Source organism: Sinocyclocheilus grahami, unplaced genomic scaffold, assembly GCF_001515645.1.
Source record: "Sinocyclocheilus grahami isolate Dianchi unplaced genomic scaffold, SAMN03320097.WGS_v1.1 scaffold464.1, whole genome shotgun sequence".
Lineage (NCBI taxonomy): Eukaryota > Metazoa > Chordata > Actinopteri > Cypriniformes > Cyprinidae > Sinocyclocheilus > Sinocyclocheilus grahami.
The window spans coordinates 752,138-769,441 of NW_015505643.1; the positions used below are offsets into that span (position 1 = coordinate 752,138).

The 17,304-nt window shown below is 38.1% G+C and overlaps 1 protein-coding gene across 1 annotated transcript in view; it reads left to right on the forward strand.

Annotated features, from left to right (window-relative positions):
- The window catches only part of LOC107553083 (D-glucuronyl C5-epimerase-like), a 53,939-nt gene that overhangs the window by 327 nt on the left and 36,308 nt on the right, over window positions 1-17,304 (forward strand). The gene's annotated exons all lie outside the window — the stretch shown is intronic.

The window sequence follows — 17,304 nt, forward strand, 5'->3', positions numbered from 1 at the left end:
ACTCTGGTTCCCATAGCAACATGTTCCCATGCTCGTCCCTTTGACAGCATGTCCTTGCGACTGCCGGGGAATATAAAGAAGTTCCCATACCCTTGCTAATCAGCGCTAGTGTGGAATAAACCGAGTTAAAGCTCACATGTGTGTGATGACAGCTCTGTAACATTGATAGAACAACAGAAACCTTTTCTTCTGTAACTTACACGGTCTGTCGGTGTTTGTCTTGTGTGGTCGGACTCTCAGATGATGCATCTTTGCAGGATTGCCTCTTTTGGGAATACATTGTTTTGTTTACAAGATACTATTAGATGTATTGATGGGTACTTTTGGTTCGACTGTCTGCTTTTCACCGGGTTGACAGAAGTAATGGACTGTTCGGATATGTTATTGTCGCTTTTATAAGCTGAAGTGGTCCTTGGCATAGAGCTGAGAATACATGTTGAATGAGCACATACCTGAAAGTGAAATTGACCTTAATAAGTGTGTACTGGGTAATATTTTGCTTATTCAAAAATTAGACAAGAGATATAATTAAAATATGGACATATTTGAGATGAACACTGTAGGCATATAGTCTAAAAATGGTTTTATTCTACATGTGAACATGCATCGGTCATGAGGGGACATCACATGATACATCACATTATAGAGTTGACTTGTTAATAACAACAACAACAGAAATAGGTTTGCTTTATTTATTACACAGCACTGTCAAATACTTGATTATGATTGGTCAGTAGCAGTCAGATATTTCCTAATATTTGCTGTCATTCACTGTATATTAGATTGCTCATCCGGGAAACTAAAAAATGAGCCGATATGGGCCGATACCGATATGGTGGCCGATATATCGTGCATCCCTAATTTTAGTATTATTTCTATAATATTATAGTGCTTATTAATATTTTTGAAGAAGCCTTTATTTATTTTTATCTTTTTCAGTTGTCATTTTATGTTTAGTATTAGTTTTGTACTCAATGTTTTCGTTTTTATATATACATCTCTGTTTCCTTTATTTAAATATCAGTTTTAATTATTTTAGTATACATTTACAACTCTCCACAAATAAGTCAATAAATGGAGACACTATATTAGGGCTGCACGATAAATCGCATGTGCTATTTAATGCGAATCTTGCTGGTTCTGTAATCAGCGGTAAATCTCCATCACGTGCGTGCTTTCACGTGGAGCAGTATTAACTACACAGAGCCGTTGTTCACTGATAAGCTGTGCAAAATATGATGGTGGTTTTGCGCAGCTTGTCAGTGAACAACGGCTCTGTGTAGTAAATGCTGCTCCATGTGAAAGCACGCACGTGATGGAGATTTACCGCTGATTACAGAACCAGCTTTACTAGGATACGCATTAAGTATCGCATGCGATTTATTGTGCAGACCTACTGTATATGAGCAATATCACACAAGAAGCGGTGCGATATGGCTGTATATCAGCACGGCCATGATTCGGCCGTAGGTAATCACAGCGTGCTGATATACAGCCATATTGCATGGCTACGAGTGTGATATTGCATTTATACAACAGTTTGACAGCATGAGTGTGTAAATGCATAACTGTCTGTAAAAACCCTCTTTGTGTGAACTACTTCCTAGGCAATTCAGTCAAAAGTACAAAGGCAGCTCTCCAATATACAGCATTAAAGTTAAATATAACGTGATGAGATTTTGCCCTCAGCCAAAACTATTTGCTCTGGAACAAATAGGCCTGTCGCAATAATCAATATATCGACTTATCGCGCAATATATGTACATGACCTCAATCATTTTTGGTGATGCAATATATCGCCCATTATATTTACTTACAAATTCATGTCACCATGTTTTGTACATTCCACTTGCACCTGTGTCTTTTGCAGCTTCTCGTACATAATGTGGTGTAGTCATGAGGTGCTAGTTCAAATTTAAAAAAATTTTCTACAAAAAAAAGTTTAATCTGCAGTAGGGCTGTGCAAAAAAAATCGAATGTGATTTTCATGCGCATCTCGTCAGTAAAGCCGCTCCTGTGATTAGTAGTAAATCTCCAGCACGTGCTTTCAGATGGAGCGGCATTTACTACACAGAGCCGTAGTTCACTGACAAGCTACACAAAATCGGCAATGAATCGCCTGCGATTTTGAATGTGATTTTGTGTAGTAAATGCCGCTCCATCTAAAAGCACGTGCTGGAGATTTACTACTAATCACAGGAGCGGCTTTACTGACGAGATGCGCATGGAAAAAACGCACATGGAAAAAACGCATTAGATTTTTTGCACAGCCCTAATCTGCAGATATGGTCTTGTTTAGGGATCTGTGCCTTTGTGCATACGGACATCTGACTGATAAGTAGTGATTGTGTTTTTCAGCAATAGTGTGCACCCTTAATTTACAGAGAAAGGAAGGTCAGAGAAAAACCTGTAGATGGAAAAATCTCCATACAAGTTCTTTGTGCATTTTTCTTTTTTTCTACTTGTTACTTTGCACTTTTTGTTAGAAAATGTTTATTTACTGTTTATTCAGGTATTTTAAGGTTTCTAATATTTTGATGCTTAATTTCCATGATCTAAATATTCTTAAATTTTTTTTTTTAAAACGTTTGTTGTCATTTGGAAGTGTGTAGGCCTTCTTGCATTATTATGCTGTTACATTATGATTATATATTCAGTAGCATAAAATGGTCTTTAAAATGACAATAATGGGGCAATATATCGCACAACAAAAAGTTGTTATCGTGACAGGCCTAGGACCAAACAATAGATCAATGCGACCAAAGACTGCCCATTAGATTTACCCAACCACTTATATTAACCACTATAGAGAGATCAGAGCCAGCGGTAAATTCCCGAAGAACTGGCCGAGGTAAGGCTGCTCTCGGCGGGTTCATGAGTGCTGAAAGGCCGCTTGAACAAATTTTCAAATAGACATTATCTATACGCATGTTTGAAGTCTAAACAAGTCCATTCTTGCATAAAAAAAAAATCTTAAAACTGCATTCCGTGACACAAAAACAGTATTATTTATTAAATTCTACTAGTGGATTTGGGCATCCACCATCACACCCGCTGTGAGAAATACCGCAAGTGGAGTGATACAAACGGTGAAATGGTTAGAGTTCTGATATCACTAGAATATCACACTCCTCTCAGCCAATCAGATTCGACAACTAGAAAGAACTGTTGTATGTACTGTATATGTATGTTTTCACTTAAAAAAAAAAAAATTTCAGTTCTCTCTTGTCTTTTTTGGAAAGTCAAGGAAATGCAATAGTTTTATATAAAAAATAGATTTATTTTTACTTTGGCTGTTGGAGGAAATGAGAATAATAATATTTGCTGTAATCTCCCATGTACATTTTATGAAATTTAGCCTGCTATAGTTTGCTTCCACATTTCAACCTGGAAATGTGAAAAGGGTCCATAAAGTGCAAAACCGTTTGGTTGAAAGATGTCAGATGTTGTAGTGAAGGAATTCCATATCAAGAAACTTTATGACTGGTTCTTTGTGCATCCTTTCAGATTGTCAGTAAAATAGTAGCTAGCACCCAATTTTGAGCATGCATGATTATTTGTGCATGGCAGACACCTGGACCAGTAACAAATTGGCTGCGGTATGGACTTTACATTAGCTAAGTGCTATCTGAAATGACTACACGAGTCGATTATAGTTTCAGGGATCAGGTGTTCAAAGGACACAGCGGAGTCATCATATTTGAGCTGTGTGGAATTGGCATCTGATAGCCTCACTTTCAGAAAACTGTCCAGTCCAGTACAAATCTCACCTTATACTGGATTTGAGATTTGTAGGTTGTGCCAGCTGTGCTGTCTCAAAAATGAAACAAATAGCTATTTTGTGCTGCTCTTCTTCAAGTAGAGATCTTCATCTTCTCTCTGGAGTCACCGCTCGAGTGCCGAAGGGTGAATATCTGACCGTTCAAGCCCAATCAGGCACCAAAAATAACTCAGTTCAGTACTCATGCTCTGTGTGAGAAGCGGATTTATGTGCGCATGTTTCAGTTGTTTGCACTCAAACAGTCTCGCTCAGACAGTGCGCACATATACTGATGTTTTTGCTGCTAATTGAACACACACAAATGGTTTAAAACCACAGTGCTTAATGAATTCAAATGTCAAGCTATCGTGACGGCACAGCATGGAAATGTCGTGTGAACATAACTGCCAAAGTGACGATAGACCAAAATCTCTGTTGGGTTGATACATTTCTACCGACTTATCGTGTCTACCGTTACAGCACCAACCCTATTTTACTGTGAAATAAAACAATCAAGTATTTTAAGAAAAAAAAAATCATTTTATTTCACAATACAATGGTAATTTAAACAACTAGTAGTTTTGTTTTATATTTTCCTTTTGTTTTTAAATATTAAACCATCAAGCTTTTATTTAGGCAGAAAACCACATGGAGTCCTTATAGCCTCTCTTTTTTGACAACAGCTGGTTTATAAACACTTCTTAGTACAAGTTTGGGAAGTTTGTTAGGCGCATGTTGTGTTCCCAAAATTACATTATAAGCGAACCAAATGCAGAATCGATGCAAAGAAAAAACACTGAAACATGAACTGTGCACACACGTATTGTGCTTCACTCTAAAACACATGGTGCATATATATGTTTTTAATTAGATCACAGCTATCTCAATCTAATAATTACAGCCATATCACAATTTATTTTGATTTTGATTTATAGTGCTGCCCTAATAGGGATAGAGAGTGTTCCAGACTTTGCTAATATGTCTTCAAACCTGGTAACTATCTGCCTAGCCCTAGACCTGTAAATGAAGCGAACAATTCTCAATGGCTCTGTCACGTTCCACTGTTTCTGATCAGCTTTATCACATGCTGCACATTTGCACTCCAAAGAAATGAATTAAAACAATCTAAATCCATTTTCTAACAAAAGCGTAACAAGTTGGTCTCCTTTGATAACAAAACACAGACTTCTGATCTCTTACCTTGTCTTTTTTATCAACCTCTTATCACAAGTTATTATAATGGGACTGCTTGAAACACCATAGTTCAGTTTAATTAAGAGGCATATGATATTTCGTCACACTATTTGTACTGGAAGGTGCATGAGGGAATTCTGGTTGATTTTGGCCAAGGGGGAAATTTGGAGCACAAAAGAGTGTAGTAAGAAAAGAGGGCAAGTAAATTGGCAGGAACTCTGACTCGTTATGAGGCCTGGTTTTCAAAAAATGCCGCTGAGAGTACGTCGGTGTTAAGCTTCTGTGGCTGCATTGTTATGAGGGTGGAAGAAGACGACCTTCAGCTGTTCATAACGAAAAAGCTCTGTCATAGTTATCATGTGGGAAAGTGTCTTCATAAAGTCATTGCAGATAGGGATAGGTACCGAAAATCTGTATTTTTTTGAACCCGCAAGGTTGAAACATTCAAAATTGTGGGCTCACGTTACAAAACTAAGTGACACCAGTATCAGATGCAGTATTTGAAGTAGTGTAATAGTGAACAAGGGAGGCAACACTAATAATGAAACATTTCAAACAAAACACGGCATCTACCTCAAGCAGTGCGCTCCATTTACTATGTCTCCGTCTTCCCTGGCTTCAACTCCAACTGCAACTCCCCTGCCTCAGCCTCAAGCGAAGGTAACATTCATTATAAAATAAGTCTTTAGTTTGTACTAGTAGTCTTTGGGGACACCACATGAGTTTTAAAATGTAAATCTAAATATGAACAACCCCACAGGAAATGCTAGGCTAGAAACGGTTTCACCGTCAGTGAGGAACGAGACAGAGACAGTCTCAGACACCCGGGAGCAGCCCGTTCACCATAGTGATGCGTGGGAAGATGACCCCCTGAAAAAACGGCAGTGTCATAGGGCTGTCACTAACTTTATAGTGAAAGATTTATTGCCCTTCAGTGCGGTGGAGTCGAGCTGATTCAGGTATAGTAGGCAATAGATAAGTTAGCATACCATTAATCGCTAACCGCTAGGTTAAGTGATTAACGACTGATTCAGAGGGAGTGTAGGCTTTAATCAGGGTGCGAACTACGGGGGAGCAAGGGGGGGGGCTCGGCTCCCCTTAATAAGACATGGGCTCCCCTGAAAACATGATTTGTGAAATTTTGGGGTTCTCAAAAAAGATTGACAATGTGTTATTTTGACATGCAATTTCAGTTTTGTGTAATGTGATCATCTTGGATTATTATGTGTAAAATTGCAAAAATATCATTCATTCATGCATGACGCCGATTTAAACCTAATTCACTTCAATAAAGATAACTATACATGCTATTCTTGTCATGAGCATCAAGGTGTGGGGGCGCTGCGGTGCAAATTCCACTCATGCTTAGTACGTTAACTCAAAGATTTGTAGAAAAAATATAAATGTTGGCCTCGATTCTGTGTTAAGGTAAAATAACTCCCCCCCCACCCCCCCCTTTTAAAAAAACAAACAAACATGTGAGCTTAAGGTAAAATAACCCCCCCCCCCCCACCCCCCCGTTTTAAAAAAACAAACAAACATGTGAGCTCCCCCAAAGTCCACGGTATAGTTCGGACACTGGCTTTAATGCTTCACGGTGGGTGTGTCTGACGCTGTTCAAATATGATGTGCTGTGGTATAAGAAAATCTCTCTCTCTCTCTTTGAAGGGCCTTTTTATTTTAAAAATGTGCTTTATGTGCCTTTTTCTGTTTGATTACAGGCATTCGTAAACTGCAGTACTGAAGTTCAGCAGTAAAAAAAATAACTTTTAAATTTTCAACATCTTTTCACATCATGTCTTTAGCACCAAATTATTGAGAGTAGTATTGATAGCAGTATCAGCAGGCACGTGCACACAGACATCAAAGGGGGCTTGCTTGAGCACTTGCCCTTTTTCTTCCTTGAGAGAAAGTGCCCTTTTCTCTGGGGAGTTAAAAAAAATGAATATATGTTTGTGTTTCTGTTTGCGCACAGCTTTCCTTGTCAAAAAAAAAAATCTAAATATCAGGTCGGGTCAGGAAATGCTCCGTGTCTCTGCAACACAGCAGTGCAGCACACATTGATAGATGCATAGAGAGAGAGACGCAGAAGTGAAGCCTTCTCTCCCTTTCAGTTGTGTTTGTCTTGCTGTGGAGGTGAGTGGTGATGATGAACAACAGACTAAGCTACCTGTGCAAAAGGCACAATAGTTAATTTGTCTTGCTAACATGATCCTTGTCAAAAAAAAAAATCTAAATATCAGGTCGGGTCAGGAAATGCTCCGTGTCTCTGCAACACAGCAGTGTAGCACACATTGATAGATGCATAGAGAGAGAGACGCAGAAGTGAAGCCTTCTCTCCCTTTCAGTTGTGTTTGTCTTGCTGTGGAGGTGAGTGGTGATGATGAACAACAGACTAAGCTACCTGTGCAAAAGGCACTATAGTTAATTTGTCTTGCTAACATGATTCATGAGAGCTACCATGTAAGTTAGCTAAAGTTTAGCTAGGGCAATAGGAAGTCTAGTAGGTTAGAACAGTGCGCGTTCTTTCACTGCATGATTCAGTTTCTTAAAATGCATTTAGAATGATCACAAAATTGAAGATATGGGGGCAGAAATGTATATATTTATATATTGTCATATAGTTATTCAGTATCACGCGAAGACTGACGTTTTTTCCACCAAAAAGCAGCATGATTACAAATGTTATAGGCCTATTGATTTTATACAACAGTTCAATAAACAAGAATTTAACATTAATACACTTACGTTTTAGACACAATATTGACTGTTTTTGCTCTATTTTGCCAAAAAATATAATTCCAATTTGCATCTCTGAGCAACATGACGCTGTTTTGTTCCTGAATGATTTAACCGTTTAAATTATTTTGTTCAATCGCAATGATTCACTTATTAACAGTGACTTGCTGCCACCTTACTAGCGGTTTTAATTTCACATTTAAAGTATCTTCATTTTTTAAATTTTTTTTTATCATTTCAAATATCAGTATTCAACGTTTTATGTTTAAAATATCAAAACAGTATTAATGCATTTGTAACTACAGGTTAAAGCATTCATGTCCTGCATTAAACAGTTTGAAAATGCATCTAAATGCCCCTTCAGATGCAGCTTCTGTTTTCTCTGCATTGCAAAGATTAATTTTGTCAATACTGATTTAATTTGCTTGGTAACAGGCTAACAGCCCTAATTACTTATTATTCTAATTGACTGATTCAAGTTAAAAATTTGACTGAAAAGATGATGCACACATTTAGAAAAAAGGGCTTTATAAAGGTAAAAATGCTTATAAAAGGTAAAAATCAATTTAAACTTATTGGAAAAGATTAATTTCTATCACTGCTGTGAACTGATCACCACATAGATTATGCAGAATATGAAAAACTTTTGGAGTCAGCTGTCCACGGTTGTCCTTAAGATACCAGCACAATAACACACTCAGCAAAATATCATCTAGTTATTATCAATAAAATCCCAGAAAATATTGAGATATATTTTTATCAATATCGCACACTCCTAATATATTTAACATTTTGTTTAGAAAAAAATTAAAATAAATATGAGAAGTGCCCTTTTTTCTACTTTGAGCCCCTGCCTCTCAAAATGTCTGTGCACGTCCCTGGGTATCAGTATCAATAAAATGTAAACGATACCCATCCCTAATTGCAGAGAAGGCATTCAGGCTACTATTCACTACTATTAGTACTACTCAGGCTTTAACGTGAAAAGCCACTATTCACCTGTTATAAAAGTAGTAGTATGTTGATTTAAAAAGGCATTGTGTGCCATACTTGAGCTGATGAAGTCCATTATAATGGATGGTTCTCTGTGGTACTGTTGTAAACCTATGGCCAGGGCCTCCTGCGGGGACTAATATCAGTCAATTGTGGGAAGTCGGTCCCATTTTTTTTTATCATTTCAAATATCAGTATTCAACGTTTTATGTTTAAAATATCAAAACAGTATTAATGCATTTGTAACTACAGGTTAAAGCATTCATGTCCTGCATTAAACAGTTTGAAAATGCATCTAAATGCCCCTTCAGATGCAGCTTCTGTTTTCTCTGCATTGCAAAGATTAATTTTGTCAATACTGATTTAATTTGCTTGGTAACAGGCTAACAGCCCTAATTACTTATTATTCTAATTGACTGATTCAAGTTAAAAATTTGACTGAAAAGATGATGCACACATTTAGAAAAAAGGGCTTTATAAAGGTAAAAATGCTTATAAAAGGTAAAAATCAATTTAAACTTATTGGAAAAGATTAATTTCTATCACTGCTGTGAACTGATCACCACATAGATTATGCAGAATATGAAAAACTTTTGGAGTCAGCTGTCCACGGTTGTCCTTAAGATACCAGCACAATAACACACTCAGCAAAATATCATCTAGTTATTATCAATAAAATCCCAGAAAATATTGAGATATATTTTTATCAATATCGCACACTCCTAATATATTTAACATTTTGTTTAGAAAAAAATTAAAATAAATATGAGAAGTGCCCTTTTTTCTACTTTGAGCCCCTGCCTCTCAAAATGTCTGTGCACGTCCCTGGGTATCAGTATCAATAAAATGTAAACGATACCCATCCCTAATTGCAGAGAAGGCATTCAGGCTACTATTCACTACTATTAGTACTACTCAGGCTTTAACGTGAAAAGCCACTATTCACCTGTTATAAAAGTAGTAGTATGTTGATTTAAAAAGGCATTGTGTGCCATACTTGAGCTGATGAAGTCCATTATAATGGATGGTTCTCTGTGGTACTGTTGTAAACCTATGGCCAGGGCCTCCTGCGGGGACTAATATCAGTCAATTGTGGGAAGTCGGTCCCACTTGGCCCTTGGCTGGACACTTCCTGAGCCCTTGGATACAGGGGCCACTCATAATTTGGATCGCTCGGATGCTCTTGATGACTAGAAAGCTGGCCAAGGAGCAGTGCTGGCGCAGGCCCTCTGCCAGCATCACTAATCCACCGCTGCTGCTCTCTCCCTTCACACTGGCAGGTTTAAAGGAAACTCGAGTGAAAGCTTGCTCTACCGAACTGGGACAGAAAACACTATGTAAAGGGCGCTAATGGATTTCGGGCATCTGAGATCAATAAAACCAGAAGACAGAAAAGGTTGATGGCTTTCTTGTAACCAATATGCTATCCGTGTTGCTGGCTTTGAAATTGACGTTTTTCTCAACTGAAGAATAGTAGGTTGTACTTCAGCAGTGTGCATGGTCTTTTACTTGTTTCCCATGAAAGATATCCATCATTTTTGCAGTCTCTTTCTGAAAGTTAGAGCCAGCCTGTGTATGTTCGTTGGGCACAGACTTTTTTTAGCTTGAGACTATGAGTCGGAGGATATCATATCAAACATGTCAGATATTTTGAGTTATCAACACATAATTGTTTTTAATATGCACGGTTAATATGCACGGTTCTGTGTTTTTTTTTTTTTTTTTTGGAACATCTTGAAAGTCTGGTAGTGTAATCTATGTCTTACTATTTCTGCTTTTTTATGTTTGGTGCATCTTGGTCTGTCTATAAGCCTTTTTTCTCTACCTTCAGTGTGCACAGCTAGCAGTCACTGCTGGATAATTTCTGTCTGTTTGGTAAATGACACTCATCTCATAGTGCAAAGTCTGCTCTTAAACGTCTTTTAAGCTCTGCATGTCAGAGGCCTTTAAGGAAGCTGTTTTAGAGCAGCGCTGTGTTTTTTTTTTTGCCTTTCAGGTCTGGTTTTTGCTTCTCTTTTGAAATGCCGTCTTCTGTAGACCATAAATTGGTTGTTAGATTCTTGACTAAACTGCTCAAGTTTAAAAAAATAAACATGTTTTGCAAGTTTTCTTTTGCTTTCTTCTAACCTAAATAAATAACAACAAAACGTTTGTGTGTTGTGAGCTGAACTCACAGAGGGACTGTAGACATCTTGTCTGTTGTGCTACAGTACATAAGTAAGTGTCATGGTCCATGGTTCATGGTTGTTTATCCTGGCAGTTGAGCCCCTTGCTGTCTCAGTTGGGGCTCCTCCAACCCAGTTAAGTTCACAAACGCACCCCTTTCATATTTCATTAATGCCCGTCTATCCTAACCTCAACAGTGCAAAGCCCACCAGCCCTGTAACAAAGACCTTGGGCCCTGTCTACTCGGGCATCAAGAAATATTTTAATAACAATACAGCTGGTGTTGTTCTTTCTCTTATCTATTGTTTTAGCTGCTGAACGAACAAAGCAAAGGGAGGGGGTGTCAGGACGTCCAGTCTAGCAATTATTATTTGGCAAAGCAGCCACCAGCCAGACTTTATAAGTGCGTGCCAGCTTTGTGACATTCTCAGAGTTATGGTCGTGATCAGACTGCACACACTGGGTTCTGATGGAGGAGTTCTCGTTGGCCTGCTATGTTTCCTGCTGTCCAATAAGCTGTCAAGCTATTGACATACTGTTGGACATGTCACACCCCACCTGCTCCGCTCCGCCACCCAGCTGAGATCAGATGCAAGTGCCTGGACCCTTCCCAAGCTCATGATTTTTCAGTCTCTTTAGTGCTCCAGTGAGTTTTCAGTAGCGCATGCCTGGTCGAGCTAGTCGAGGCATCGCTGATGGTTGAGTTGATCTATGAGTTACTGTCACACACTTGCACAGCCTCTGGCTTTTTGATGAAATTTGCTGTTTTGAAACTAAAATATATCCCTTAAAGGATTCCTGAAGATCCTAAGAGGTTTCTTTTAGGAAAGCATTATACTTTTTCCTCTAGTTTTCACATTTTTGGCCAAGGCAAGTTGTCCTCAGACCTGTTACAAGGATCTACTTTCACGCCATGTCACCTCTCGACAGTTTGCAGGTGCGAAGAGAATAAGAATGTGACCTTCTGTGAAAGACAAGGTGCAACTCTTGCCTTGATCTTCAGCAAATATTGTGCTGCTGATTATCTTAACTTCTCAAGAAGTTAAAATCTATCAAAGGCTTGTCACATGAGATCTTTGGTGTCTCATGACAAGCATGAACCCTTTGATTTCAGTTAATCCAAAAAAGAAAAATGTTTTGCAAATCTGTAAAGCAATTTTGATGTGCTGGATTTGCTGTTGGGCTGTTTTGACTGAAAATGCCATAAAGGATAGTTCTGCCCATACACTGCTGTTGGGCATTGTCATTTCAATTTTGTTATTGCACTTTTCTGAATGCGTTTTCTGAAAGCAGCTTTAGAAAGATCAGTGCTAGTTTAAACCCCCAGTGACAGTAGAAAGAAAAACTGCCTTCCCGCCTATATCATCTAAAGAGAAAAACACCATGGGAACCCATCATCTGTTTGATACTTGGCCTATTTGTCTTTTATAGTTTTAGCCATATAATTAACAGACTTCTGCAGTTAAAGAGTACTGGGGGAGAGCTTTGAAGTCTTAGTGTTATTGAAGGGATGCAGAAAGTAAATTACGTAGCTCCACTCACTGTTTAGAACAAATTCATTTCATCAGTCAGAAAAAAGATTCTCAAACTTACAAGTAAGTTTGCCATCACCAGACTTATTCACATGAATCGTTTATTATCTTTCTTGTTGAAACCATCATTTTATTGTTTATTTTATAATCTTTGTGAACCTTTTACATTGTACATGTCCTTGCAAACTATTGAACCAACTATGACCAAACAATTCTGTAAATTGGCAGCTTTTCAAAAAATGGGCTCCAAAATATTTTAGTCTACAACAACTGATAGCATTGTCCTAACATGATCTAAGATATTAGTGCATTAAATAGCCATGATATCAGATTTAGCAGACTAAAGATATTGATCTCAAATATCTTTAAAATGAATAGTCGCTCAGTGTCAGCAGTAAGACTTATGATATGATAAGTCTTATGATAATGCTTTCATATGAATTCAGACGTCCTTGCTTCTAAACTTCTATTTATAAAGTTTGGCAGTTAAACTCACACTTTTTCCACATGTGGAAGTGAGGCTTTTTTATATATATATATATGCAGTGTTATTTTCCATAATTATTACATTTCTGTATTTGAATACTACCAATCTTATTTTATTTGTAACATATTCCGTTGTATTTATCTATGCTTGTAATTTGTGTATTTGTTCTTATTTTTACTGGCTGTTCTCTGGTCTCTTTAATCATGTTTAAACTTTCTTAGTTAATCTAGTAGTATTTGCTGTGGTATCAAAGAAGTACTTTGCTTTAAGTAATAAATGGAAAGCATTTATTCTTGCTGAGCCAAAAAATGATCCGATCCGTGGGTCAAAAACCGTAATGCGATCCGAACCGTGAGATTTGTGATCCGTTGAACCACTAGTATTTTGAGTCATACACTAAAATTCTACACTAAAATGGGTGCTATACTGCAGGCACACACACGCTCTCAGAAACCTAGGTAGTTGTCTCTCTCCCTGCAGGCCTGTGTGGAATAAACACTTTCATTGTACAAAAAGAGAGCAAAGAACGTTTACACTTCAGTCCAGCGAATTCAAGCACTCTCAAAAACTCCCATAATAATCTCTAAAGCTGTTTACACTGTAAAATTAATATCTTACTTACATTCGTACATCTTCACTTTGTTGTTTCTGATGAGATAATTAGCCAGAGATTTCAGTCAGCCAGCGCGCGCAGTGACGAAACAGCGTGTTTCAGCAGTGACTCATCTGAACGCCTCTGATTGGTCTTTGTACGCATAAACTCAACATAATAGTATGGGATTGGTTATAATGTGCAGTGCTTTAAAAATTTAACAAACTGTGCATTTCACCCAAAATTATTTGGTGTGATATGATTCCAAATTTATGGGGGGCCAAAGGGGGGGCCAAGCTTGTTGGCAGGGGGGCACTGGCCCCCCCTGTCCCCCCCCAGAACCGCCCCTGTTCCTCAGATCACCTTTTATTGTTGTTTAGCTCATCGCTGCTCCAGAGACAAACAGAAAGAAGAAACTGCATTCTGCTTTATGAATATTCATGAATGTTTTGCAGCATCTCTTGTTAATATCAAGACTAATATTCACTATAAGGATGCCCCAGTAATAGTTCTAGACCAGTTGATGGAGCTGCAACTCAGCTCACAGTACTTGCGTTATTGTATTCCAACGATTTGTTGTTAATTAACTGTGTTTTTATGGCTTTGATTACTGAAACATTTGGATTTCTGGAGTTTTGATGTAAAAAAAAAAAGTCACAAATGTAACTATCTTGTTAACTGACAGTTTTTTGTCAATTTTGTGAGAATGAGTTGTGATAGTCTTGCAGTCATCGGTTTATTTGATCTGATCAGTTTATTATTTGATAATTATAAATAGGTAAGTTTTTGGCACCACATAATGTAGTTTTCCAGTCGAGTAGTTCATGAATTTATAGCTGTCATGGAGTTACATTTATGAGCGTGAAATAGCTTGCTATTATTGCAAATTACAAATATATTGTTAATTTTATATCGAAAATATTTAATGATGTTAGAAATATTAAACATTTTATATTTCAGATTTTTATCAAACAGTTTTTTAGCCCTAAATATTTCTGTAAAATTTATGTGGGTGGTGTTATTTTTTTGTGAAAGTTTAAGATGGAAGTATGGTGCAGATTTAGCAGCATGTTTTTTTTTTTTTGCATTTGTGCTTGTGTTTCTGTCACAGTCACTCATGTTTGGCCTGTGAGAACTTGCCATATGCTGCTGTCTGAATGCATACCAAAGGCTTTATATAGACTGGCTCTCTGATGTGTCAGCACTGTTTAACTCTGTTTTGTTTGCTGGTTTGTCATCTCTAATTAATGCCGCCGGGTAGTTCTCTGACTTGTCAAAATGGTTGTTTGAGCAAGCTCTGAAAACACGGGAAAAAGCTCTGAAAAGTGTTCCAAATACTTGATAGAGTTAATAAGTGCAATAAGCAGTGAAAAACAACTCAATGCTGTGCTCGCGCTGACTGACACACACACTCATACCGCTTTTCCACTGGGGCTGGTGCCGGAGCTGGAACTGGTGCCCGGCCAAGAGTGGCACTCATTCAGAACCAGCTCTCGTTTCCACTGACAGGGAGCAGAACCCTCTACGTCACCAACATGTGACCGAAATCGCTTGTTATCTTTTGCGCAAGGAGAGTGTTGTTCTCCTCTACTGACCAGACCACTGCTGAACTGACATATTCAATTGTTGTTGTTAATTTACCGACGGCATTTAATAATGGCTCCTTTCAAACTGCAGTCTGTAGTGGAAGCTCCGCCTACTGATGTCATAGGTTCCCTTGTTAGAGACCAGCAAGGTTTTGGGGACGGTTCTGAACCAGGATCTGGGCACCGGCCCAGGATTTTGTTCGGGACAGTAGACGGATTTGTCACTTGCCCGATCGGGCCACTGCAGCGTCGTCACGACATTTTATAATTCGCATGTGTTTTTAAGTCTTGTTAATTAAAAATTCAAGCGATTAAAAAGCATTTGTGCGCGAAAGACAACTCCATTCAGTACTCGCGTGCTGTGCTCTGTGTGAACAGCGTGTGCACAGACAGCGTCTCTGACACTCGCGAGCCACCTGAACGGGCAAATACATACAAAAGTAGCCTATGTCTTGCCAAGTAACTTTGTAGCTTAAACAATGATTAATCTATGTTGAATTTATACACCGGAGTACAGATGCACCGATCTACCAGACATTTTTTGTTTTATTTCAGACTATCTTCTGTTCTGTGCTTTCACACAAACTGCATTGCAGTAATTTTCCCAATGGCCATTTGTGTGGAAATATTACGTTATTATTATAATTAGTCTGTAAACAGCCGTTAACAGAGGCCAGAGATTCTGAAGACGGACACAAAGAGGAGAAAATACTGTAGCAGGCAGAACAAGATCACTGTTCACAAAATGAACTAATCTTTAATGTGACTCGGGAAGAACGAGTCTCGGGGAGTGATTCGTTCAGTCGCGCATGCGCAACATCCTATAGGTTCTGTACCGGAATTAGTCAAGCACCTGTTTCGAGTCTTCGGGTTTTTCGAGTCGTTCGTTCATCACGTGACAGCCCCATAAGCTTAACCTATGCAGTCTGAGCCGGAAAGAGACTTAATAATAATAACCAACTCTTTATTACCTTTGTTACAACATTCAGTGTTATGGAAAAGAACCATCATGACAGAAATTCACACATTTATAAACTGTAAGAAGTAAAAAGCTACAATTTGAGACCAGAAACGCATCACGGAATTGTAAGAGTAAATCATAATGATAATAATAATAATAATAACTATGCACCCGTTTGTAAGGAAGCTTGTAAATGATCTAATTTCTCTATCCAATGCTGTCACTTCACGTGAAAAAAGAATGAACGATTGAAAAGACTCCAGAGATGAACTAACCAATTCTCTTTCCGGCTTAGACTGCATTGGTTAAAGCTTATGGGGTTGTCAAATATATCGTTAATAATTTGTTTATAATCGATACTAATATGGCTTCTTGTTATCAAGATCTTTAGTCTTGCTGTGTTCTGTTAATGTGTGAGCTTCATATTATTTGTAGCGCACTTGCCGTCCAATAATCGCAATAAGCTTTGTGGTTTGTTACATTTTAATAAACAAAGTATCAGCTTTAAAATTCTGCCAAATTCATAGCGAAATTCAAATAATAAATACCATTTTGGCGCTCATTAATGCGGCATGAGCGATCGCTTTAGTGCCTCAGTTCAAGTGGCACATGAACCCATCATATTTTTCTCTTTACTACTATAGTATGAAATAAACATGAATGAACATCAAAAGGTACATCTTACTGAAATGTCACGTGTAATCGATTTTTCAGTATTTCAAACTACTGAAAATGAATAAAACTTATAATGCCACGTAACAATCATTTACCTCAGAATAACCATTCGGCGTCCATAAGCTCATCAGTCAGCCAGAAAATATAACTATAAATAGGAGCATTTTGCTAAATTCATGTGCTATATTGCATTTTCATACTTTTACTTAACCTGTTGACATGATGAGAAAGAATGCACAGAGCTAAAGATAAAATTCAACACCTCATATAATTGCATGTTACTAATAAAGAAAAACAGACTGGATGAGTGCAAGACGTATGACAACATTTATAGCACACTGAGGAGGAGCCCAGCTACAGTACACTCAATGGCTAAGTGATGCTGAAATAGTTATGGACCGCGATATTGGCACAGATTCTGTGTAATAAACAATTCTTTGTGACTGTATAGTTCTCAAGTTGGTAAAGACGTTTAGTTCCCAATTTAAGTGAACCTTATGGCGCTTTTCCACTGCGTGGTATGACTCTGCTCGGCACGGCTCAGTAAGGTACGGTACGGTACGGTACGGCATGGCACGGCTCGGCTCGGCTCCGGTCCGGTTGCCTTTTCTCCTCCCGT